Source organism: Canis lupus, chromosome 34 (genome assembly GCF_003254725.2).
Source record: "Canis lupus dingo isolate Sandy chromosome 34, ASM325472v2, whole genome shotgun sequence".
NCBI lineage: Eukaryota > Metazoa > Chordata > Mammalia > Carnivora > Canidae > Canis > Canis lupus.
Window position 1 is genome coordinate 40,939,848 of NC_064276.1, and position 25,268 is coordinate 40,965,115.

The 25,268-nt window shown below is 51.2% G+C and overlaps 1 long non-coding RNA gene across 3 annotated transcripts; it reads left to right on the forward strand.

Annotated features, from left to right (window-relative positions):
* The first annotated feature begins 1,882 nt into the window (after positions 1-1,882).
* LOC112645990 (uncharacterized) lies at positions 1,883-23,867 on the forward strand. 3 transcript variants are annotated; one of them, XR_004811894.2, is made up of 7 exons: positions 1,883-2,097; positions 7,743-7,806; positions 21,066-21,122; positions 21,365-21,465; positions 22,040-22,154; positions 22,305-22,380; positions 23,174-23,300. It is a non-coding gene; the product is annotated as an uncharacterized LOC112645990 (long non-coding RNA). The 3 variants fall into 3 exon arrangements; XR_003127402.3 differs by having other exon boundaries at positions 22,305-23,867; XR_003127401.3 differs by lacking the exon at positions 1,883-2,097 and adding an exon at positions 5,332-5,672 and having other exon boundaries at positions 22,305-23,867.
* The last annotated feature ends 1,401 nt before the right edge of the window (positions 23,868-25,268 follow it).

Consider the following 25,268-nt stretch of genomic DNA (forward strand, 5'->3'; position numbering starts at 1 on the left):
GGCTCTGCAGGCACCGCCCGGGGCCCCGGGGGCGTCGCTGGGCTAAGCCAGGGAAGGCCCGGCTGTCAGTCCGGACGGAACCCGGCTTTCCTCAGGGCCTCGTGACACGACTGAGGGGGTGGCGGCCCCGCTTTTCACCCATGAGGGTGCAGAGAGGTCAGGGACCCGCCCGCGGCCACACGGCTGGGCTGGGACGCGCAGGGCGGGGTTCGCAAGCGGCGGGGGGTGGGGGGTGGGGGGCGGGGGGCGGGGGTGCACAGCCTCCCTGCGCCTTGAGCCCTCGGTGCTCCACAAACACAGCTGGAGCCCCAGGAGCGGGAGGGGGAGGGGAAGAGGGAGGAGGGGCGGGAGGGGAGGACAGGGAAGAGGGGGGAGAGGAGGAAGGAGAGGAGGGGGAGGAGAGGAGGAGTGAAGGCGGGACAGGGAGAAGGAGAGGGAAGGTGAGGGGAGGACAGGGAGGAGGTGGGGGGGAGGAAGGGCGGGAGAGGGGAGGAGGGGTGAGAGGGGGAGGGGAGGAAGGGCGAGAGGGGGAGGGGAGGAAGGGCAGGTGGGGGAGGGGAGGAAGGGCGGGTGGGGGAGGGGAGGAAGGACGAGAGGGGGAGGGGAGGAAGGGCAGGAGGGGGAGGGGAGGAAGGGCGAGAGGGGGAGGGGAGGAAGGCGAGAGGGGGAGGGGAGGAGGGGTGAGAGGGGGAGGGGAGGAAGGGCAGGAGGGGGAGGGGAGGAAGGGCGAGAGGGGGAGGGGAGGAAGGCGAGAGGGGGAGGGGAGGAGGGGTGAGAGGGGGAGGGGAGGAAGGGCAGGTGGGGGAGGGGAGGAAGGGCGGGTGGGGGAGGGGAGAGGGGAGGAAGGGCGGGTGGGAGGGGAGGAAGGACGAGAGGGGGAGGGGAGGAAGGGCAGGAGGGGAGGGGAGGAAGGGCGAGAGGGGGAGGGGAGGAAGGCGAGAGGGGGAGGGGAGGAAGGGCGGGAGGGGGAGGGGAGGAAGGCGAGAGGGGGAGGGGAGGAGGGGAGGAAGGGCGGGTGGGGGAGGGGAGAGGGCAGGAGGGGGAGGGGGGCCATCCGTAGCAGTTGAGGGGACATAAGCCCTGAGCGGGGCGGCGCCTGGAGGATTTGGGGGTCCAGGACCGGGGCGGGGCGGGGGTGCAGAGCCGCGGAGCCCCGGCCAGGAGGCAGGGCCTGGGCTCAGCCGTGAGGCCCGCGAAGCCGGGGGCCCGGAGGAGGTGGGGCGGGCGCGGCGGCCTGAGCGGGCCGGGCCGGGTCGGGGTCGGGGTCGGGGTCGGGGTCCGGGTCCGCCGCGCCCCGGTTCGGAGCGTGTCCGCGCACACCCGCCCCGGGCCGCCCCAGGCCCCGCGGGAGGAGGCGCACCTGCCGCACCTGCTGCCCGTCGGGGGGCCAGGGTGCCGGGCCCGGGGGAGGGAGCGCAGCCGGGCGGCCCGCACACCTGCACAGGCTGCGGGGGTGGGGGGAGGGGGAGGGGAGGGCGCCCCACCTCCCGCCCGGGCTCCCCGCTTTGTGAGCGGCCCGGCCACGTGGCTCAGGCTTCCGGGGCGGGAAGGCTCGGGAGGTGCCGGGCCCGCGGCGGGGGGTGGGGGCGGGGGCGGGGGCGGGGGCCGCGCGGGGGCAGGGGCAGGGGCAGGGGCAGGGGCAGGGCTGCAGCCGCCCCGCCGCCGAGCCGAGCTGAGCCGAGCGGGAGCCGGAGCCCGAGCCCGAGCCCGAGCCCGAGCCCGGGGCCGCCCCTCCCCCGCCGCCCGCGGCCCGCCCCTCCCCCGCCGCCGCCCGCCGCGCGCCAGCCCATTTTCGCTCGGCCGGTCCCCCGCCGCCGCCGCCTCGCGCCCGCCCCGCCCCCCCCCCCGCGCGGTGCTCAGTCATTCAGACTCGGAAAGTCAATAACACGCTGACGTCATCGGGCCGTGAGCGCGGCGCCCGCCCGGTACCGGGCAGCTCCTAAGAGAGGAGCACTCGGCGGCCGGGGTGGGGGCGGGGTCCTTCATTGGCTGGACCCCGCCCCCCAGGCAGGAGAGGTCACGGACTGATAGAAAAGTCTTTAACCGCCCCCCCCCCCCGCCCCAGGAGGAAGCAAAGGAGCCCCGTTTCTCAACAAGGTAGCAACTTTCCTACGGGTATTTGGTCATTTCAGGAGAATCTGTAGCAGATTTTGACCACTTCCCTCCAGATGGTCTGAAGAAAAAGTCCCCCAGCAGGTTGCACTTCTGAAACCACCTCCCAGGCCTGTGCTGTTCTCCTCCCCTCCCACCCCCGGCGTGGCCCTCCCCCCTGGGAAATTCCCCCTTTCTGCGGCGCCGGCGGCAGCTGAGGCCCAGGGCCTAAGCCCTCTGAGATGGTTGGGTGGGGGTTGGGTTTGTGGGAGCCTGGAGGGCTGAGGGAGGGACCCTGCAAGGTGGAGAGGGAGCTGGCGCCAACCCATGCACGTTGACTTGGGGCTTTCCCTCAGCTCCGCAGACGGGAGTGTGCAGACCTGTGGGTTTGTTTCTGGTTGTCACCCTTCTGTTTGCTCACCTCCTGGCCTTCTGGTCTTACCTGCACCCCTCCTAGCTGTGACTGCCCTACCGGGGGTCCTTGCAAGGCACTGCACCCGCTGTGAAGCCGCTTCATTCTGCATGTTGAGCATTTTTTAAAAAAGATTTTATTTATTTGTTCATGAGAGAAGCAGAGACACAGGCCGAGGGAGAAGCAGGCTCCCTGCGGGGACCCCGGGGTCACGCCCTGGGACCAAGGTGGACACTCAACCCCTGAGCCGCCCAGGTGCCCTGGATGTTGAGCCTTGATACCTGGCAATCACCTTCCTATCCTGGAGCCTCAGCCTAAGCAGAGAGGACAAAGGTCAGTGGGTCACTTGAGCCGAAGCTGCAGGATAGGAAGGTGACCAACAGGTACCAAAGCTCCAGAACCGGCTGGCTGACACCATCCTGGGTGGTCAGGAAGAGGAGAGAAGTCAGTGGAAGGAAGCACGCGGGGAGGTGGAGAATCAGGATTCTTGGCCACGGAGGAGATCAGTGTGTCGAAGAAGCAGCCGTGCACACAGCAGGCGGCCAGCAAGCCTTCCGCCAGAGGTCAGGGCCTTGCGTGGGTTGGTGGCCCTGTGCTGGTGGACAGAGGAGGAACTCCACGTGACGGGTGGTATCAGGCCACTCTTTCCACAGCTGGCCCTGGAGGGAACTGGGTAGCCTGACGGGCCTGCGAGGCCGTCTCGGGAGGGACATGATAGGCCCCCCATGCCTCCCGGGAAAGACAGTCAGATGCCATCAGGACCTTTACCACGAAACCTTTGCCAGCTGGTTACAAATAGCTGCATTTTACTGGGTGTCATACTCTATGTTGGCAAACTGAATTTTAAAAAAAAGAAGAAGAAATGGGTGCATTTTAATTCACAGGCGTGTGTCTTTTTACACAGTGTGAGGATTCCAGAGGCTGATGTTCAGGTACCAGGCCCTAATGTTGGTGTGGGAAAGTAGCACCTTCAAACACATCCTCCACTTTGATGAAGACCAGGCCCCGCCCCCCAGAGGCTCCCGGTGGGGGAGATCACGGGTCCATCGCCTGCTGAGATTTTTGTTTTAAAAGTTAGAGAAATCAATCAAAAAACAGATGTAAAATACAAGCCTATTTTTTTTTTTTATCCGATTCGGAAAATCATATTCGCAAAGTCACTGTGCCTAACCACCAGGGATGCTTCCCAATATCGTTCTTGGCTGCTCTGTGCCTCTCCTCGTGGAAGGTACCAGACAGTGCTGGGGGCTGGGACCTACCCTGAGTCGCCCTGGAGCACGGGGTGCACGCCGGATGTCCGGCCACCGAAGTCAGTTCGCGTGGGAATTCTGGTTGCCCTACAGACGTTTTTATCTGTTTGTTCGTTGGGTTGGCAATCCAGAGATTTTACAGAAAATCCAGCTTTTCCTGAAAAGTGGAAAGCTTCTCCCAAGGCATTTGAGCCCCTGCTCCGTGTCAGGGCCACCCGGATGGCCCTCGCCGCCTCGCTGGGAGAGACCACTTGGCGCGCCGGAGGGACCCCGGCCTGGGCTGTGGGGTCGGCGTGGAGCGGCCCTCCGGGGCCCCAGACGTTCTCACTTCCCGTCAGTCCAAGGCTGAAGTCTTGAGATGCACGCGGCTACTTTGACGAATACGAAGATTCACTTACTAGCTCGTAAGTGTTCCTGGTGAGTGTTGTACCGGTGTTTTGCCACTTTCTCTTGGTCTCAGCAGATAGAGAAGTAAAAGTGCGGCTCTCTCTTTTTTATATTCAAGAGGGGTTGCTTCCTCCTGGCCAGGTTAGAGGCCTGCGGCCCTGTAAGAGCTCTCCTCCTCAGACTCTGCTTCACCGACGCGCCCCCCAAAAGAAGGTCAAAATATGGTGTATCCCCGGCTCTTTTTTAAAATGACAGCTACGAGTTTGCATTCTAAACTGATGCTGTTGGCAAAGGGTAATATCCTGTGTACTGCAAAAATTGACATTTTCGAATAAAGCCATGACATCACTTTTTAAAATGTATCCAATGGGATCCAAATACCACAGCAAGCAGATACCTATCATCATTCACTTAAAAAATACATGAATAAGCTCTTTCTTTATGCTGGCGGGTTTTACATGTTTTTTTTTTTTTATTGTTGTTGTTTGTTTGTTTTTTCCCTATTTGTATTTATATAGCCATCCTTACAGGGCTGACAAAATAAATATACATTTTAATTAAGAAAACTCCGTGTGATTATATGGCTTGAGGTGTTAATTTTTACTGATCATATATCATAGTCTGGTGAATGTGGCTGCTTTTCCGATGAGCTTATGTATCCATGGAAGACAACCGTTCCCTATTGCTAGGATGAGCATTGATTCTAGTCCTCGTACTTTGTCCCCACATTGTGTGCACATAAGACATGTTATAAACAGGTAGATGGAAAGGGAAGTAGCTTTAAAACCACAGTATCCTCTCTGGGCTCTTCGTTTGCCATTCTTCTGTTCTTCGTCTCCTGAGTCGTTTGCCACAGTTCTCGCGGCTTTGCTCCATGAGATCAGAATCAGCTGTGATCAGACCCTTCTCCAATCTTGTGAGAAGCAAGGATGTTACCCATCGTAGTCAGAATGTTTGTGTCTCCCAGCATTCATGTTGAAACCCAATCTCCAGGTGAAGGTATTTAGAGGTGGGGCCTTAGGAAGATGATTAGGTCATGAGGGTACAGGCCCTAGGGATGGGATTGGGGTAAAGGCCTAGGGATGGGATTGGGGTAGAGGCCTAGGGATGGGGTTAGGGTAGAGGCCTAGGGTTGGGGTTAGGGTAGAGGCCTAGGGTTGGGGTTAGGGTAGAGGCCTAGGGATGGGATTGGGGTAGAGGCCTAGGGTTGGGGTTAGGGTAGAGGCCTAGGGTTGGGGTTAGGGTAGAGGCCTAGGAAAGAGGTTAGGGTTGAGGCCTAGGGATGGGATTAGTGCCTATAAAAGAGACCCTGTAGAGCTCCGTGCCCCCTTCTGTGACATGGGGACACGGTGAGAAGATGGCCATGTGTGAACCGGAGCAGGTCCCCATCAGACACCAAATCTGCCAGGGCCTTGGACTCGAACGTCCAGTCTCCAGAGCCATGAGAAGTAAGCTGCTGTTGTGTATAAGGTCTGCAGTCTGTAGGATTGTGTTACGGCAGTGTGGACTAAGACACCGCCTGGCGAGAAGAGGTATTTATTTCAAGCCTTAACAGTATTTGCTTCCTCTGTACCTGTTCTGAGACCTCGCTCTTCCTTTGCTCTGCAGATGTTCACGCCGCTGGGCGCCGTACCACAGGAAGACTGGGAAAAGGGGGGCACCTGTTGGTTTAGCCTCTGCCTCCGTATCAGCTTGTGACCCCAGGGTCTGGGGGTCCAGCCCTGTGTTGGGGGAGGCAGCTCAGCAGGAGTCTGTCTCCCCTCCCCCACTGGTGCACGTGCTCTCTCTCAAATAAATAAAATCTTAAAAAGATTGGGAAAAGGGGATCCCTGGGTGGCGCAGCGGTTTGGCGCCTGCCTTTGGCCCAGGGCGCGATCCTGGAGACCCGGGATCGAATCCCACGTCGGGCTCCCGGTGCATGGAGCCTGCTTCTCCCTCTGCCTGTGTCTTTGCCTCTCTCTCTCTCTCTGTATGACTATCATAAATAAATAAAAATTAAAAAAAAAAAAGATTAGGAAAAGGCTCAAGGTATATATTTCTTTTCTTTTTTACTTGGTGGAGATTTTACATCCTTAATTATATCCTACTTCTTATCACTGCTATCCTATTTATTTTATTCTTGTCTATATTTTTTCTATTTATTCCATGACTCGTCTACGTTGTCCAATTTTTCAAAGTTAAGGTATAATTGACGTAGAGCATTTTGTTAGCTTTAGGTGTACAACCTGGTATTTGTGCATGTTGTGAAATGATCACCATAGTCAGTCTCGCTATCCGTCACCACGCACGGTGATTTTTTATTCCTGTGATAAGATCTTTTAAGATTTACTCTTAGCGACTTTCAAATGTACGATACGGCATTATTAACCGTAATCACCGCGCGGCACGTCACACCCCAGGACTGATGTATGTCATAACTAGAAGCCTGTACACGTTGACCCCTCCTGAGCCCCCGCCCCCGGCCCCGACAACGGCCAGTGTGTCCTCTCTACAGACGGGCTCAGTGCTGTCCGCGGCGTAGACTCCACATATAACCGAGGTCACGCGGTACTCGTCTTTCTCCGTCCGACTTCCTGCACTTAGATGACGCTCTCGAGGTCCCCCCGTGGTGTCTCAAGTGGCAACATTCCCTTCTTTCTTACGGCTGAATGGCATTCGGTGCGCTTTTCTTTAGTAAAGTAGGAGACGAGAGGGGAAGAGGTCCCTTGCCGTCGAGCTCTTTTTCAATGGACGGCAACTGAGGCAACTGATTCCCTTAAAACTATGCTTTTCTGTGTACTTCTTGGAACCATCGCGTCCCCAGGAAAGAAGGTGTGTCGCCCGGGTTGAGGACGGCTGCCAGGGCACAAGGGCAGGCCTGGGGCCTTGCGGTGACGGGGCATCACCGGGAGGTCGGGGCTGCAGCGCTGGGCCAGCAGCGCACCACACTGTCCGCGGTGTGGCCCAGGCCGTGGGGTCTTGGCTGAGCGGTGGGGCCTTGCGGGGCCGCCGCCGGGTCACAGTTGCACCTTCGTCCTGGCTGTCACCCCTTGTCACCAAGACCCAGAGACAACGTGCTCCCTCCACCCCGCCCTCAGCACAACCCCTCGGACTGAAGGAACAACGCCCGCTCCTTCCTGGGCGAGGTCAGCCCCCAACCCCCCCCCCCCCCGGCCCACACCCCCTCGCACAACCCAGCTTTCCAGTCTGCTGCTGTTTTGAAGACGTTGCTCAAAGTGAGCCAAGAATTTTCAGAGGCGATGGCCGGTAATACTCAGTCCTCCTTTGTTCTCTGCTCCTTTTTCTTCTCCTACCTCGTTTTGAGGCTTCACGAGAATTTCGTACATGAGCTAAAATTGCCTCTGGAGGGTAAGCCGGTCTCCACTGCCCCTGGCCATCCCATCTGTCTCACCAGTGAGGATTTTGAGGGCCTCGAGGAGCCAGGTCCGCTCCTGAAGTACCCTAGGGATTTAGGTCCATTAGAGAGTCCACCTGAGAAATTCAGTCTAGGACACTTGAAACACTTGAAATATTTTTAAACCGAATTTAATTTTCCACAGGTACATTGGAACAGTTCTGATCTGGAATCATACGGGATTTTTTTTTCTCTTTTTTTCCCCTAGGCATATTTCATCCTGCACCAGAAGGCTTCAATTGCCTCAAAATTGGAGGAAAGGAAAGAGAAAGGTGAGAAATTTTTAAAAATAAAATGTTTGTTGAAATTTTTGAGCACCCAGCATATGCCAGGCGCTTTGCACACATTATCTCACTAAATCCTTCCAACATCCATGTGAGGTAAGTATCCTTACCCCGTTTTGCAGCTGAAGAAAGTCTCAAAGTGTGGAAGCCGAACACTTGCCCCACCTTCGTTCTACGTCTGCCTGATTGCAATGCTTATTACTCAAGCACAATTTCTCGACATCTAAGGAAGTGCAGACGCTGGGCATAGATCTACTTTATACAATAGTGTGTGTGTAGTTAGATGTGAGTAAGGTTTTCTAGGGCAATGTCGGGGTATCCTAAATTGGGGTCCATTTAATCCTTCTGGTGCCTAAAGGACACTTCTTTGGATTTCTATGGCACTTCAGCAGGAGATTGATTAAATAAAATCTCTTAAAATTAAAAAAAAAATTTTTTTTTGAAACCACTCAGGCTTATTCTATATCTTCCAAAATAGTGAATATGGCATTTGGTTTTTCAAGCATGACCGGCTTCCAAAGTTCCGTGGACAATAGGATGAAAAGAATGAATTTGAACTAATTGGATCAGAACAGTGATAAATAAGATAAGAACTCTTAGGACGGCGAATACTTTGCCTACCCTGGCACTAGTGTCCTTCCGAGTTAGCAGAGCTACGTAGATTGTGACATTATCCAACGGGATGGTAAACCCGGGAGGGAGAATGAGTTTGAGCAGCAAGATGAGTCTGGTTTTGGACAAGTTGAGCTTGAGGAGCTTCCGGCACAGACCAAGGGGGATGATCCCCATCGGGCTTGTGGTTGTGAGAAGGAGACCTGGGCTCACTAGTGAGGGACGCACGGATGACGGGTGAATCCACTGGAGAGCAGGGTCACAGGGGGAGTGGGGACAAGGAAGGACAAGAGAGCCAGGACACCAACCCAGAGGCCACAGTCAACGGAAACTTGGAAAGCCAGCCGAAGAAACTGAGAGGTAGCCAGAGAAGAGGGCAGCCCAGATTTTTAAAAAATCTTTTTTCAGGGAACTTTAGGGAAGTGGGAGGTTCAACAGTATCAGAAGCAGCTGAGAGATCCTGGAAATGAAGAGCTCTGGATCTGACCTAAGGAAATCCCTGGCCATCTTGGCCGGAGGGGCTCCCGGGGAGACGGCGGGGCGGGTGGGAATCTGCACCGGGTGAGAGGGGAGGAGGTGAGGCCCAGGAGGCAGGCGCGACGTTGGCGTGGAGTGTGAGTTGTGAAGGGCAGGGGTTATGGAGGGGATTGAGTTCGGTTTCTTCCTTTAAAGAGGGGGACTATATGGGCACGTTCAGGGTGCTGTGGGGGCAAGGAGCACCCCAGAGGGACGGCTGGACGACGTGAGGGGGTAGCGGATTGGGGTGGGAGAAAACGGCAGGAAGGACGGTGCACGAAGGCTGGCCCTGCCCTCGCCGCACGTGGCTGGTGCATCGCTGAGTGCGACACCGGGAACTCCTCCTGCTCTCTGTGAGCCGGTTGGGACTTGAATAAAAGCTTGGGGGCGGGGGAAGGTTGACCCTCTTCACATTCTGAGAAATAACGTGGAAACTAGCAGGTCTCCCCATTGCCCTCACGGATCGGTTGCCTAATCTACTCCCTGCTTTGGCTGATGCAGGGAGGCCCTCACGTACCCAGCTCGGGGTTTCCACGTCTTGACTCACTGTCCTCGTAGGCATTTTTGTGTAGTAAGTGAAATTTTGATGTTTTCCTATGCCATCAAGTAGAGGTTATTTTTTTTTTTCCTTTTTCTTTTCTTTCTCTCTCTCTTTCCTTCTTTCTTGGTTAAAGGGTAGAGCATTCGCCTCTTTCTATAAGGAAAAAAAAAAAAAAGTAACCCAAGTCAAGAGATGGAGAATGAAGGACAGCGGTTCCTACCCGGTTTCAGGCCTGGCTGTCAATCTATCCAGATGCATAGCAGTCAAATTAATCGATCGGGAAGCAAGCCAGGTACATCATTAACTTGCCTTCGCTTTCCAGGTCAGCTGTGCTGGTTTGGCTGCATACGAACATGATTTTAAATTTCCTAATTCCACAGGAAAATGCAAAGGCTGACAGTTTCCGTATTCAGGATTCCCAGGTCACATCCGCACAACCCAGCACACACTGTAGCGACATTAAAAAAAAAAATACTGGCTCACAAGAGCAGTAAGAAGTATCTTAGACGTTCTTCACAGCATTCTTTAGTTGGCCAAGTGTCTTTACCATGTAGAACAGTTTTGTGCGTCCGCCCACGGAGCGCGGACTGGTCAGCAGTCTCCGCAGCAGGTGCACGGACAGTGATTCAGCGTGTGTCTCCGTGGGACCCTGGCCCGTGGGCCGCCGTGGGCCGCTGTGGGCCTCTGTGGGCCGCTGTGGGCCGCGAGCCGGATCCATGCCCCGGGCCGGTGGTCGGAACATGCGCCCGAAGACCCGTTCGGGCCCTGAATACGGATCCAGGGCCAGAGAGGTCATGGTTCTGTTGGTGGAAAGAAAGTTCTTTGTTTTAAAACTCGCTGATAGACCCTCGCCGTAGACGCCCGGCTAGCGTTCCCAGAGCCTGGCAGGACGGGCTCATTCGGGTTGGTTTCGGGGGTCAATGTTTCCACTGGAGCCTGTGAGAAGCTCGCCAGGTGATGAGTCAGGAAATCAGGCTTGACCCCCGCCTGTAATGTGGGAGCATCCCGGGCATTCCTGTCTGTGGGCGGCTCAGCAGCTGGGGAGCGGGCCTGGCCCGGGTCTCCTTCCCCATCCCTCCTCCGACCGCCCGCCCCCGCCTGCCCCCGCCTCCACCGCTGTGTCCAGGCAGTGCTTTGCGAGTCTCCACTTCCCGTGGGGCACGTGTCGGTTCGAGTCTGAGGGCCTTGGGATTGCTTCCTGAGTCAAGAAGGGGTTTTTATTCTGACGAAAATATTTATTCATATAACTAAGATCGTGTGCCTTGATTAGAAGTGACATAAAACGCAGAGACCGGATCCCTCCCGGCACAACGTGAAGTAGGAAAGGCACCGAGGAATCCTAGGAAATGAGAAAGTCCTTGTTCAAACCAGGGTTGTCGGGGGCCTGCAGCTGACATGACTTGAGGCTAGAGAAGGGACGGAGGATATGTCGTTAGCAAGTCAGTGTAGGCCTTGGAAGTGGGGCCTGCAAGCCTAAGCTTTATGGGCTTCATGGTAAATGTGCTTCTGGATCAAACAAATGCAGCCTAATAACTGAGCTTATGTGCCTCGAATTTTCATATTTGCTTCAGCATAATGTGTTCACTTGGTATTCACTCGAATCGTCCAGATGTGTTTAGGATGAAAAGCAGCATTTTCAGGGGCCCCTGGGTGGCTCAGCGGTTAAGCATCTGCCTTCGGCTCAGGGCGTGACCCCGGGGTCCTGGGATCGAGTCCTGCGTCGGGCTCCCTGCGTGGAGCCTGCTGCTCCCTCTGCCTGGGTCTCTGCCTCTCTCTGTGTCTCTCAGAAATAAATGCATAAAATCTTAAAAGAACAATTCTCTGATCCCCAGTTCCATTCCCAGAAACAAGCTGTTTCCACTTTGTTTCTTCTCCCTCTGGCATATACCCCAAAGGTCTAATAATATATCCTTACACTTGAGGTTTCTTTTTTTGTTTTGTTTTGTTTTTTGTTTTTTGATTCATCAAATTTAAATACTACCCATTGTCTCCCTGCAACGACAGGGAGGACTTCTATTCCATGCGACCTCCTCCCACCGTTTGGTAGTAACTACTGCCATTGTGCGTTCCAGTCTCCAGTACCTTCCTTTGGTTTTAGTCCTGCGTAACGGGGGGCCCTGTGCCACCGAACTCGGCCGTCAGCCGCGTGAGCCTCTCGTCCGGGGGTGAGGGTGGGGGTGCTGCCCTTGGTCCCCTTCCGCCCTCATCCGTCGGGCGCTCCCTTTGGCCCATCTCAGCCCTTCCATGTCTCGAAGCCCAGAACGGCTCTTACCCCGCGGGTCTCAGCTGCTCCCGTAGGCCTCGGCGCCTCCGAGTGCGGCTCCCTCGACTTCGGACACGCGGTGTAGCCCTTGGTCCTAGAGCTCGTTGGCCGTGTTTGAGGCCAGCAGTCCCGTCCCGCAGCCACTCGCTGAGCCTCGGGCAGGGCTGGCGACGACTGTCTATGGAGCTGAACCCTCTGTTCTCTAATCGGTTCAGGTTCGTGCACCTCACCGGTCTCGCTAGATTACGAACTTCGTATGCTTTTGCATTTTCCCATAGCATTAAGCACAGGGTGGGCAGTCAGTAATAAGCAGCTGAATAATTCTGATCTCCGGCTTCACCCACGTCATCCTGTAGCGTTTTTACTGCTTATGCTACCAGAAGATAGCAGCAGGTGGTGGACAAATTCCCATTTCGTGTTAACTCTAGGCCGTACAGTATGTTTCTCCCCCCTGCCTCTTGCGTGGGAGTCTGATTCTTTCTCCCCATTTAATCCCTAGGCTCCAAGGACGTTGTTAAATGTGGCTTTAAAAAATATCCTTTAAGGCAGTTTGTGTGTGCAGACAGGATTACTCAGAGGTTTTTTTTTTTTTTTTTTTTGCTTGTTTGTTTTAAAAATTAATCATTGATTGTTACACATCCACAAATGTAGCTCTTCTTTAGGCTTTTGAGTTCACCTTAAAAATGTGATTTTTCTAAGTTCAGTAAATTTGAGCAGTCACGTTTAAGGGGGCCTTTGAGTAGCACTTGGTCCCATTTACAAACTTAACTGAACAGCCTGGGACATTTTACGTTTCATTTATGAGTTAAACCTGCTTGACTTCCCTTTCATAGGCTAAGATTGTTTTAACTAACAAAACCCTTCCGAAGTACTTAAATAGCAGTTACGAATCTAACAAATCAAACTCGCAGATACGGGAACATTAATATCTCTTAAATCTTCCAATGATGTAGTATTTTTGCAGTCACAAGTCTAAATCGATGACTCAATCATATATTTCCAGTTAGAATTACCAGGCTTACCTGTGACTTCAAGAGGCCAAACTCTTGTATGAATAGCTGAACTTCCTAATATTCACAGGTTCTTTAACGCAACATTATAAATATTATGGGTTTGATTTTGTTAAACATTTACAATTTAAATTTAAAATACTGGGGGGCGGGATCCCTGGGTGGCGCAGCGGTTTGGCACCTGCCTTTGGCCCAGGGCGCGATCCTGGAGACCCGGGATCGAATCCCATGTCGGGCTCCCGGTGCATGGAGCCTGCTTCTCCCTCTGCCTGCGTCTCTGCTTCTCTCTCTCTCTCTGTCTCTCTCTCTCTCTGTGACTATCATAAATAAATAAAAATTAAAAAAATAAAATAAAATACTGGGGGGCTTTAAAAATGCTTATCCATTATGGGGAAAAAATCCCGTGTTGTCCTGATGAATTTTGGGACCTGCCTTCTCTGCTTGTTGAAGGAGCCTCATGCCTGGAGATACAGGCTCGAGCATAAGTAAATGCTTACCTGGGACTAAAATGGTCTGAAGGAGCCCTTTCCATAGTTGCAGGATGAGTGGCCTCGACTTAGAGTAATCTCCTATCCAATATCCGCTGGATTCCACTGACGATTTTCTAGCTCTGTTTATATGGGAAGGCTGCTACTTAACTGGTTTTCAGATATGCAGTCCGCCCTGTCCAGTTGTACCAGGTTAAGACAAGGGCTTAGGTAGCAACCGTGCTTGACTGGATTTCTCATTTCTTTGGCTCTTAGAAAATGTAAATGTCTTTACGTCTAACTCTCAAAAATCGTTGGCCTAGGGAGAATCATGCATTATTTTTTTAAAAAAGGTTTTATTTATTTATTCATTAGAGACACAGAGACAAAGAGAGGCAGAGACACAGGCAGAGGGAGAAGCAGGCCCCATGCAGGGAGCCCGATGTGGGACTCGATCCTGGGTCTCCAGGATAAGGCCCTGGGCCAAAGGCAGGTGCTAAACCACTAAGCCTCCCAGGGATCCCCTAGAACCATGCATTCTTTTAATTCATTTCTCATCCAAAAAAAATCCACAATTTCTTTACATATTAAAATATTATCCAGTTGAATTAGGGACACGTCTCTTGGCTCTGATGGGCTATGGAGTCACAAGGCCTAAGAATATTTACTACCAGATGTGAGCCGGGCATAGATTTATAGAATACAGTCTGGAGGTGGGCCTTCTGTACAAGCCAGTGATATTATTCCACCTGATTCTTCCGTGTTGCCGGGCGGACGGAAAGCCAGTGATGGAGCAGGATGTGGCCCCAGCTAAGCTGTTTACAGCTATAAAGAGTCTAGAAAAGGACACGGCTGTGCTTCTCCTGGAGCTTTGTCTAGAGGTCAGAGAAGGGGCTTATACCGTGCAGGGTAATTTCCATAAAATGGAGTGTATGTCTGCTTTGCTTGATGCTATGCTCTCTGCCTGGGTATCAAACTGTAGGCTGCTAATAAAAATATTTCGGATGGATGGGAGGATGGTCGGGGAGATGGATGGGTTGGGCGGCAGGCAGGCAGGGTCCACCAGGCAGGTCCCCTCCCGTGCTTGTAAAGGATGCATGTAGGAGACTGTTCATCTGGCTGCCATTTGGCATGGAGCTAGATCCCAGCCAACTGTCCAACTCATGAGTAGAACAGAAAAAGCTGACAACTGAGAGAGAATTGAGTTGGTTTTACAAAAATCCAAGGTAATGCAACCGAGCCACAGTAATGACCACAAAGTGAAAGCCCTAGGACCTAGCTGTTCTGGGCGAGAAGGTCCTTAACGGTGTTCTCAAAATGATGAGTATGATAGATGAATTACACTAAAAAATAATCCTGGTTTTCTTCAGTCCTTCTCTGATATCTTCCTATGGGCCAAGATGAGCTTAGCGTATGCCTCCAACACCGGTGGGGACAGACGGGCAGGCAGGGCACCTGGTTCTTAGGATCACTGAAACAGCAAGTTTTCCATCTGGCTTTGCTCCTTGGACTCTCCTAAACGCCATAGCAAGTGGCATTGTAGACAGGCAGCTAAACTGGCTGCAGAGAGTCTCTCTGACGTGACAGATTCCTGTCTTATTACACTTCTTGCTGTCTGGTTATGGGGAGAACGGTTGGTGAAGAAGGATTGACATATAAAATCTTTGTTATCCTTAGGCAAAGAAGTACCTTAATTTTGTGGGGTGTTGTGAGAAGAGGGAGCATAGGAATTACCTGATGGGGCGTGTGTAGGGTGGAGACAGATTGAAGGCCATTTCTTAGGAGAATGTAGGACTTCAGGACCTGCTAAGGGATGAAGTGTGAGACCTTGATCAGAAAGAAGAGGACACTTGAGTTGTAGAGTCAGTCTGGGAGGGCTGGCGGGGGGGATCAAAGGAATGGGGGCTTGGAGGGTGCAGAGGGCACTGCTGAGGACAAGAGAACTTGCTTTTGTTAAGAAGCATCACTCCTTCATGTTAAAACACCTGGATCTTGAATCATCTTAAAGATCAAATCAACAAGTATTGGTTTGTGCCCCAGTTGTGTGCGGGGCGCTGGGACAGTCTGTATTTCCCCCCTATGTTTGCGGTTGCTTCTCCTGAAACGTACATGGAAGAGAAATAAAGAGTCGGGCTATTTTTGTTTATCTTTGGCCATTTTAGTCCAGGGGGCACATTTAGCCCGAGACTGAGCCAGCCTTGGAAAGACAGTGCATCTGTGGACTTTCCTCCTTTACTGTTTTTATTCTTATGAACGACAACCTCAGGGCCATGACACAGTGGCTCTAACGCTCCCCGCGGCTCTCCACAATATGGCAATTACGGAAATGGTTTCTTTCCCATTATGCAGCCAAAAAGCAGTGAGATCATGAGGAAGGCAGCAAGAGAAAATATTTAATTTGTTCTCGAGGGGTGCCGTGGGAATAAAAATAGTCTCCTTTTCCCCTGAGGTTTAAATACAGGGACACGACAACAACAAGAAAATGCAGCAACGATGATGGTGCACACCAAACAAGTCCACACTTCACTGCCTAATTAAATCATTTTAATCTAATGAATATAAGCAACAAAATAAATTGGCATAGCGGTGAGTCAGGGAGTGATTCCAATCGGAGCAACTGCGGAGCTGGCGCTGGCCCTGCCGGGACATGCACAGCCTTTCAGCTTACTTTCAAGCAACGCCCTATTGCACTTGAACACCAGTCGAGGAGGCCCGAGAGGGCGGCTTTACCTGGCAGTCTCCCCAGGGGGCCCACCCTCCTACTCACCTTCCCCATTTGCCTGGCAAAAGCTGGGCCTTAGCAACCAGAGAATGCTGGGGAACCTGGCCCCATTGAGTGTGCTCCCCAGGGGGCGGGTGCAGGGGTGGGGGAGGGGTTCCCCCCTCCCGCTGGCCTGGAGTTCGGTGCTAACAGATTATTTACCAAGATGAATGCCAGGTTCCTTGATCTCAGTAGTGGGAGATGGAAAAGTTCACGGTGTTATTACCTGTTGTTTTGACACGAGATCAAAGCTGAGCTGCATTCTGTCTCCGTATGGAAACGGATGTTTTGGAAACGTATCGAGAACAATTTTTCAGCCTTTATCATCTCATTTGACTGAATTTTCCCTTAAAGCCTCCTTCTTTGCTGCTTGTGCTCGCTGTCGGAATAAGAGAATAAAACACTAAAATAAGTTGGTAAGAGGGGCAGCCTGGTGCATTTTAACAGGGAAGAAACAACGATGTTGGGTTGATGCTGACACCTGTGTGCTGACGAGTAGGTTTGACCACTTAACTGGCTTGGTGACCAAGGGCAAGCTTGGTTTCCCCATCTGTAAAATCGGAATAACAATGCAGATTCACGAGAAAGCTCACAAAAAGTACAGATTGAGTTGAAAAAGATCAAGGAAAGTTCCGTTTCCTTGACGGAGAGGTGCCTACTCCATTTACGATGGACATCCCTGACTTTCTAGATGCCTCTGTGGCAGGGGGTTCCCATCTTGTCATGTAGGCAGGAAAGTCCCTTCTTATTATATGGGTTGCAGGGGTGTGGGAAGATTTCTTTTCTCACTACGGTGGCAGTGAGGGTTAGGGGAGTCCCTTTTCACCCCTTTAACACTCATGGAAAGGAGGGGAAAGAAACGCGAGGGCAAATGACTTCTGGGCAACGTTGCTCAGAGTTTGCCGGGACGGGGCGGCTCTGTTCTTGCCGTCGTCCTTTTCGTGCTTCCGGAGGTGGGGTGCTGCTCAGTGTCTGATGCACTTTTCTCCATAGGCCGACCCCTACCCCCTGCACCATTGTCCCGGAAGTCTTTTCACATGGGTGGTATCACTGCTGGGCCGGGCCCTTGCTCCCGTGCCTCTCCTTCCCTTGTTAGCCAGGGCTCTTAACTCTGGGTTGCAGGACATGCCAGGAATGCGGAGATCTTCTCGTTTTAGTGCAGGGAGGTTAAGGAAGTCGGCTTCAGTCCTCTCACACGGCCCGTACCCTGTGGGGCCTGCTGCCCGGGGGGTGCAGGGGGGAGTTGGGCGTGCACACAGCCCTGATGGAAGAGAAGCTCTGGGCTTTTGGGCTCTGTTGGTACTTCCAAGAAGAGGTGTAGGATTTAAAGTGTTTGTGCTTAGAAGGGAACCCAAGGCAGGACCTACAGATTTTAAAGCCATTAGTATATGTTTTGTTGAATCCGGGAGAGCTGGCGACATTGCCCGGGGAGCTGTAGTTCTCCACCTCGGCCGCGTGGAGGAAAGCTTTGGGAATCCTCCCTCCGGAGATGCTGAGCGAAAAACAGGTACAGAATGCAATCTGGGAAGTGGGGTCTGAAAAGCTCCTGAGGCGACCGTAGTGCTCAGGCGGCTTTGAGAGTCACTGTCTACCCCGGACCTCCCCTCTCTCCCCCTCTCCTCTCGTGTGACTTCAGTGTGTAGACCTGAGCGACGCACTGCAGCCGCCTGGGGAGATTTTCAAAATCCGGAGGCCTGTGCTGCATCGCAGATCAACCAAAGAGGAATTTGTAGGGGTGAAACTCAGGCATCAGTAAACTTGGAGACTGGGGAGCCCATTGTGGAGCCTGCAAGGAGAAGAAGGCGCCAAGGAAGGGGCGCTTGTAGGTCATCAGGGAGACGCCGAGGTAGCCAAGTCCACTGAGACCCGGGCTCCCCGCAGATGCCCAAAGACTCGCTCTGTTGGGCACTGGCTGTGGGTGGAGTCTTCAGCGCAATGTTGAGAAGCAGTGATGATAGTGACCGCCTGCCTGATTTTAAAGAGGATGCTTCCAGCATTTCCTGTAATACATACCACCTTTCTAGTCTTTTCTGCTTTTACTATGAGTTTGTATTATGATGAATTTTTATCACATGCTTTCCTTGCATCTATTGAATTGGTCATGTTTTTTTTTTTTTTTTTTTTTTTTTTAATCTGTTGGTGTAAGAATTACATCGTAGTTTTTCAAATATCAAACTATCCCTGCATTCCTGGCTTGAGAGTGACTTGATCGGGTGTACTGTTTTTTATCCACGCCGTTCCATTTGACCATGTCAGTATTTTGTTTAAGGTTTTGCATCTTTATTCATGAAGTCGATGCTTGAAAGTTACCCTTTTCCTAATGCCTGCGTGGTTTTAGTATCAGGGCTATTCTGGTGGTGTGAAATGACTTGGGGCATATTTCCTCTTTTTCTATTTCCTGGAAGATATTGTATGAAACAGATGATTTCTTCTTTGAAAGTTTGGGAGTATTTTTGTCTAAAGCCATCTGAGCCTTGTGTTTTCCTTGTGGGAATATTTTAAAATATTGCTTTAATTTCTTTAAGAGTTATAACACTATTCAGGCTTTGCATTTTTGCTTAAAACAATCTCAGAAAGTTGTATTTTTCTAGGTCCCCACCTCCCTTCTTCCTGCATCTATTTCAGATGCCTGTTCAGCCACATTTCCTGCTGTCTCCATTTTCCAATTAGCATTGACTCTGAACACTGCAAGGTGGCTCCTGCTTCCTCCGAAGCTGCTTTGACAAGGTTGCAAATGGACCTCCGTGATGCCAGCTCGAAAGGATTCTTTTTAATTCTTTTTTTCTTTTGACCTTTATGCTTTATTTTGAGAGAGTTTACCAGCTGGTCCTTCCTGAAACTTTCTACTGTTTGGCTTCTGCGACAAAATTCTTTTCTGATCTTCTATCTTTCTGATTATACACCAAAAAGCTCATTCATAAGCTACTTCCTCTTTCTCTCCTACCTTGTGGGTATGTTTTCAGGTTTTCATTCTTGGTCCACTGTTCTTTTCATTCTGTACAATCTCCTCAGATGATCCTATGGACCCTTACGATTTGAATGCCACCCAGGGGTAGATTCGGGTTTTGTGCGGTCTGATGCAGATATAATTTGGGAGTTTCTCTTTGAGAAAAACAACACAAACATTGGTGCAGGGCCTCACCTTGTGCCCAGGGAAGTAAGGGACTTGAAACTCAAGCTTTGTTAAAACTATAATAAATTTATCCCTGTCTACATCTATAAATAGATGACTCCCAAGTTGTTGTATCTTCTTTGACCTTGTTCCTAAATTTAAGATTTGTAAGTTGAGTTACTTACTGGACTTCTCTGTCCCACAGTGGAACCTAAGGTGGAGGTTTAAGAACATGGCCCCAAAGTTACTCGACGGGCCTCCCATTGAGAAGTGGGGTTTCTGTCTCTCTCTTTGAGTCTGGGCCCAGGCCCTAAGAAGGTTCTGGGCCCAGGCCCTAAGAAGCTGACAGCAGCCATTCCTCAGGTTTTGGAGTGTTTACTTTTGGAAACCAGGCCCCCTATTGTGAAAAGGTCAGGCAGGCACACGAGAGCCCACAGGGGTCCCAGCTGGCACCCAGCTCCAACTGGCCAGCCGTGTGAGTGAACCATCTTTGAAGTGGATCCTCCAACTCCTAGTCAAGCTGGCCTAGCTGACACCACTCGGGGTACAAATGGGGTTTTCTCACTGAGCTCTGCCCCAATCACAGATTGGCGAGACTAGAAAATGAATATGACTTCCAAATCTTGACTATCGGGGTGGTTTGTTACACAGCAATAGACGGAACACACAGACGCCTGAATCTACCCCTTCCTCTGTTTGTCCCATCGTAATTAGTGATGGTGCCAGTGACGCTGTCACCCATACATTGTGTGAACATTCATCCTAAATTTTTCCTATTCCCTCTTCCCTCATATCCAATTAATCATTAAATCATGTAGTTTCAGATTTTACCTCTTTGGTACTTTCTCGCATCTACTTCCTCTTCTCTATCACTTTGTGAAGCCCTCTATATCTCTGGATATTTTGCAGGAGACGCTTAATATATTTTCCATTTTCCTGTCCTGCTCAAGATCCATCTCCTGCACTGCCACAAAAGTGCTAGCAAAATAAATTCTACACATTACTTCTCTGCTTCAATCCTTTTGATACAATAAGCAGAATAATTAAAGATAGGATGTAATTCTCACACTTCTCTACTAAAAAAAGATCTGAGTTTGCAGATTAAAAAATTACAACACTAACAGATAAACTCATAAAATTCCCTGTAGCATCCTCCCTGCCCCCCTGCCCTCACTTCTATGTCTATCAAACCACCAGCACGCTATAAAGAGATTTATCAGTGATGGATTAAAAAGAAAGTTGCCTTGGATTTCCCATTTACCGGGGGCAAAAAAAATAAATACTAGGATTTGAAGGGGTACAGCTGCCAGAATTTTAATACCCAGCCAAATCATCATTTGTACGTCAGAAATAGAAATACAGGAAAAAAGGATATCACCCACATATACTTTCTAGAAATAAAAATGATTCTCAGCATTATGTATAGTCTATTGTGTTTTAGTCACAATGAAGCTTTCCATGCCCAGATATGTCATGAGGTTGGATAACACTGCAGTGGCCGCGACCTATTGCAACGTAAATACAGTCGCCTTAGCTAATACTTTTCAAATACCCAACAGCTCGGCAACATTCTAAGGCTGGTCTGCGGGACCAGCTGCTATTTTGAAATCTTCTTTTAACGAGAAAATTTGTTTCCAACTTCTGTGCGTCTAGCTTAGCAAACAATTTTTGAAGCATAATGTGGAAGTATCTGAAGTGATTTGTCTTTCTGTCACACAAACGATAGCTCGAGTTAGAACATGGGATAGCCAAGATTCATACTCTTGATATTTAAAAGATGCACATATTTATGAGAATCCTGAACAATGTTTTTTTTTTTTTTTTCTGAAAAACATTCCTTTTATTTCTTGCTCTTGCCTTAGATCCGTAAAATGTTTGGAGATCAGATGCTGAGGCTGTCTCAAAGTGTGACACCCAAGAATTGGCTTCAGTTTGACATGAGTTGGCATTTCTTTTTGTTTCCAGGTTGCCTTGGGTCTGAATTATTACAGAAAATGGCTCTCCTAAATCAACAGGAGGCAGGTATGAAAGTCTAGAAAATGATAGCATCAATATTTTAACGTTTGATGAAGAATTTAATAACAGAGTAACGGGTATGCGTGGTGCCGATGACTTTTCCAGAATCACAATTACAGGAATATCTGGGAATACAGCAGTATTTTTCCAGAGTAGCTTGTAAGTAATTACAGGGCTGAAACAGTTTTTCTTTGAGGGGAGGTTTTAACTATTTGTTTTTTTTTTTTTTCCACATGTTGTTACCACAGACATGGTTATGTTGGACCGTGGCCTATGTTGGTAGATGACAAATTCTGACCCAAATTCCACATTCATAATGGTTGTTTTGATCCAGAAAGAACTGTCTCAGGTAATCTGGTGGCACGTTTCAGGGGCAAGAACAAATGGAGTCAGTAGGTACTGTGACCCCCGAGGGTGAGGCCGGTTGTATGTAAATGAGTCTTGGCTTGGATTTGCTCCTTCTCTTTATTTTCTCTTTTAAAAATTCTTTCTTTTCACAAGTCTGAGAAAAAGAGGAAAAAAGAGAACTAGTCGATTCTTGCTGTACATCTTTTTAAAAAGCCTGGGGGAGTTGTGAAAGACATTGCATGCTTTTCTAAGGACGTGAGTTAATAGAAAACTTGAGAAAGTTTGGTTTTTGGAGCACTTAGTGTTTGTTTTCCGTTGAACTGATGAGAAAGAGAGAGAAGAGTCAAAAGAACCGTGGCAAGTATCACATGGTCCTATTGTCAGGGTGTTGGGGGGAAGTGGCTGTAAGGGCTGGGGGCTCAGGAGGCACAGCTCTTGAATTAGGCATTCGTCTCATTTTTTCCCCCTTTTTGGTTCCTGAGTCTTAGAAAAAATAATGTGGGCAGGGAAGAGCCAGGCAGGATGGATCATGCAAATAAAGGAAGATCTCATCCTACAACTTAATTTGGTTTCAGCATAACCTCAGTGAAACCACAAAAGACTCATGTAACCTGAGATTTCTCATGCCCTGGGGCTGCTGGCCCCCCATTCTCTGAAACCTGGAGAAAATCCTGAAGTTCTAACACTTTGGTAAGTCCCCACAGTCATCTCTTTACCGTGTTCTGACTGAGTACAGCATGAATGTTGGAGGGTGTTCTGGGTTGGTCAGCTGTGGCTCCTCTTCTGTTTCCCAATCTTGTCATTAATCATCTTCTCTATTACCTAATTGGCTCTTTCTAGGTCCTGGGCCACCTGGTCACACAGAGTGTCTCGTAGTTGGGCTGCTGGAAGATTGTGAAGCTTACAAAGTTCTTACGTGAATCTTACTCCCTTTAACCTCACCTTATTACATAAGCACATAGTTTGCTTAATTGTTTGTTAACACAGTCTAGGGTTATCTGTGAGTGGAGCTGTCCTGCCAGATTGTAAGGTCAATGTGATATCACCATCTTGGAACTTTGGCCAGAATCCTAGTCAGTGACCTTGTGCTGATTTATTTCTTCACAACATTGAACTTCCCGGGTTCTGAAGGTTTAAGTAACTCATTAGGGACCCACAAAAGCCTTCCGGACCATGAGGCATTCCTTCAAACTATTAAATGGAGCAAGTGAAATTGATCAGATAAAATTCCTGTGGTTGAAATTTTATTGATGCCCACTTCGGAATTATCCAGAGGATTAGCTAAGCAGAAGTGTGTTTTAACTGTGCCATATATACTTTAAAAAGGAGCCTCACCTCACTCGGCTGTGGCTTGAGCTCCCTCTCAAGCAGCGCAGTACGGGGGGCTCTGCTTGGCCGAGGATGTCTGCGGAGGGACTGCGGGCAGGGCACTGTGGGTTGGGCATCCCGTTGTGGGGTGACAGGAAGCCCGGCTTTCTCTACGCCATTCTATGATCCATTACCTTTATTCGCCTTGTGTAAAAAAGTGATGTTCTTCCTCCTGGGCCTATCAGGTTCCAGGAGTGTCCTTGGTCTAGATACAGGGTGAAGGAGGTGATCGCCGCTGCTTTTCCATACGGGGCACATGCTCTGTGCCTTAGTATTACGAGATATATAAATCTTGTCTCTCAAATTTAGACCAACGTAGACCAAATAACTCCATTTGACAGATCAAGAAGATAATCCCTGGGAAAGGATAAAGGAGGGCCAGCATCCTGGATGGGCACAGTCACTTCCTGAAATGACTAGGAAAGTATTTTTTTTAAAAGAGATTTTATTTATTTGAGAGAGAGAGAGAGAGAGAATGCTCACGTGAATGAGAACGTGCTGGGGAGGGGTGGGGGAGAGGGAGAAGCAGACCCCCTGTTGAGCAGGGAGCCCAATGCAGGACTCGATCCCAGCACCCTGAGATGGTGACCTTTGCCAAAGGCAGATGCTTAACCCACTGAGCCACCCAGGAGGCCTGACTATGAAAGTATTTACTCGATTAACTGGAGCTCAACAAAGAGACACAGATGAACTTTAGTGGGGGAGGAAAGTCTTTATTTTTGGCAAAGCAGCAGTTGAGATGTGGACTCTTAGTACCTAGTACACACGCACCTTGTCTAGGTGGTGACCGGGTGTCCACCATGCGCATGGCCTTGTTGGTGATCAAATCATTCTGTGGGTCTTTCTCTTTTCAGCTTTAAGAAGCACCTGTGTGGCCCAGTCGGTGCAGCGTCTCCTTCAGCTCAAGTCATGGTCCCAGGGACCTGGGATGGAGCCCCATGTTGGGCTCCCTGCTCAGTGGAGAGCCAGCGTCTCCCTCTGCCTCTGCCCCTCCCCGCCTCGTGCACGCTCTCTCTCTCTCAAATAAAATCTTTAAAAAAAAAAAGCAGCAGCTCTTCCCCTCCTCTCTGAAGCCTTCCCTGAATGCAACAGTCTGACGTCCCTGATCCCCTGCTGTCATTGCTGTGTGTCGTCCACCTGCTACAGAGCTTATCCCCCGGACCGACCGTGTTTACTTGCTGTTGGGTTGTGAGACCGAATTCCAGGCCGCGGTTCCTCCTTCCTGCCTCCCCCTGCACCCCAGCCCCCCGCCCCCCGCCCCCCGCTCCCCAGCAGGTATGTAGGTCTGGCTTTTAGTTCAGGAGAGCTTGCTCGACGTGGGAGGTACTGCACCGCAGCGAGGCACAAAGCTGCGCTCCTTCTCGGTCCCTCACGGCCAGGAGACGGGTGACTAAGCCAACGTTTGCGCCGCGCATTTGACGAGTGTACCTACTGCAGTCTCGCGGCCACCCGGCCCGGTGTGTTCTTTCACTGGCTGCCTCACTTGTAAGATGTGAAGAGATACTAGGGAGCGGGCCCCACAGCACGGAATCACTAAGTGGTGAAACAGGAAATGAAACCTGGCCTGCCCGCCTCTGACACCACGTTGGCGCCGCGGAGTTAGGCGGAGTCCCATGAGAAAGAATGACCTACATCTTAACATGTCATTATCAATTTGCTGCTTTTTTTTTTTTTAAACAGTGTACAATAGGGTATTGTGTGGACGCGGACTCTCCCAGCTCTGGGTACCTGCCACCTTCCGGCGTGTGGTTGGAGAGAAGCATCTCTCCAGATCCTTGCGGGGCCATAATCCACACACTCGGCTTCCACCGGGCTCTCTGCCCGTGCTGAGCAGGGTAGCACACCCAGGGTGTGTGGCGTCCTCTCACGGGGTCCAGGAAATGCCCAGGCCTTGTGGGTGTGACAGGCCGAGCTGAGCGTCCTTATTTGGGTAAACTCATCCCCAAGAGTCCGAGGGAAGCTCTCAGTCTCCCAGGAGGGAGGTGTGCAGCCTGGACGGGGAACAGGGAATGGCGGCGTGGACGAAGTCCTTCAGGTGGACGATAGTGTTACCTGAGGGGCACGGTGCGCTGTTCCCTGGATGGAGAGCTCCTCCCGGGCAGGGGTGACACGTCTCCCCATGACACCCGGTCACAGGATGCAGCACCCCAGACCCGCTCTGCAGGGCTCCGTAGGTAAAGAGCTCTCCGCGTCAGGTAGGTAGGCTGGGATAGATCCTCATAAACCATGGCCTACTCCGGCATTGAGGAGAAGGTGTAGACCAGGCTCAGCGAGGCTGAAGGACGGGAGAAGTGGAGAGAATGAGTGTCTGCCTCAAAATCTGCACCATCCCTTACAGAGACCGTCTGGGTGCGGGGAGAGCAGCAGGGCCCTGGTAGTAGCCGGGGTGGCCCCAGGGTGCGCCCTCCGTGCACCGGCCCGCGGGATGGGGCCCAC